This window comes from Bos grunniens, chromosome 20 (genome assembly GCF_055505025.1).
Source record: "Bos grunniens cultivar Pamir isolate PY7600 chromosome 20, Bosgru_T2T1.0, whole genome shotgun sequence".
Taxonomy (NCBI): Eukaryota; Metazoa; Chordata; class Mammalia; order Artiodactyla; family Bovidae; genus Bos; species Bos grunniens.
The window spans coordinates 24,391,843-24,392,929 of NC_141184.1; the positions used below are offsets into that span (position 1 = coordinate 24,391,843).

General features: G+C 30.5%; 1 non-coding gene across 1 annotated transcript; it reads left to right on the forward strand.

The window, feature by feature from the left end:
* Window positions 1-671: 671 nt before the first annotated feature.
* LOC147350163 (small nucleolar RNA SNORD36) lies at window positions 672-730 on the forward strand. Its single transcript, XR_015149292.1, has one exon. It is a non-coding gene; the product is annotated as a small nucleolar RNA SNORD36 (small nucleolar RNA).
* The last annotated feature ends 357 nt before the right edge of the window (window positions 731-1,087 follow it).

Below are 1,087 nucleotides of genomic sequence, written 5' to 3' on the forward strand. Positions count from 1 at the left end.
GCATTATTTTTTTAAAACCCCTTTTACTGTAGGAAATTTGTTTTAATGGCTATGTCTGTAACAATCCACATGTGACCCCACAGAAAAAGACTAGGAAAAATAAAGAACTTTTTGGCTCTGTCAGCTTGTGGGCATTCAAATCAATGTGGTGATCTTAGTCTTCTGGATAACTTAGGACATTCTTGGAGAAAAAAGAAATAACCAATTACAGTATACTATCCAATTTCTGTCACTGATAACTTATAACAAACTTAATTCTATGATGGATATGAGATTTTTCTGTTTCAACTATAAGTCTGAGCTGCAAGCAACAGACGATGACTCTTTTGAATAAGCAAAAGTAGACTCACTAAAAAAAAATTAGGTAGTTCAGATAACTGTTATGAGGAATAGAAAACAATTTTCAGGAATTGTGCCTAAGGTCATATATTGAAAATGAGCCAAAGATAACACCAACTGTAGTTTCACAATTGAAACTATTTCTTTGTCACATACTCAATCTTGAATTCAACAGAACATCAGACTGTTGTTCCTGCTACTATCAGTATCTGATAATTTGACCATCATCCAAAACAAATGTCAGGAAACCTCTTACCACCCTTGTTTATTTCCAGACTTAAGTTTGTAGTGTTTCTGATTTAAGAATATTATTTTCCAAGTTTGTGTACTAGTTACAATGATTCAAGGAATTTCTATTTCTGAATTTTGCTATGATGTGCAAGACTGTAGTGCTGGAAATTTTCCAATTATAGCTAAGGATATTCAATATATTGGGTGGCTGCAAACATGACAGATATGCACCACACTGTATATGATTAAATTGTCTTACTACATTGCATATGAATATCTTATCACTGACAATAATTTACATGAATAAATTTCTGTTAGGTTAAGCATACAATACCATAAAATTATGATATTCCATAATGCTAAAAGCATTATTGATATATTTCAAACCTGTATATAATTTATGAATTTTTCAATATTCAAATACTGAGAAACACAGTCATCTACATAAGAGCATACACATATAATGATGCATAAAAAAATCTTAAACCTCAATTTATTAACAGGAAAATTAATTTAA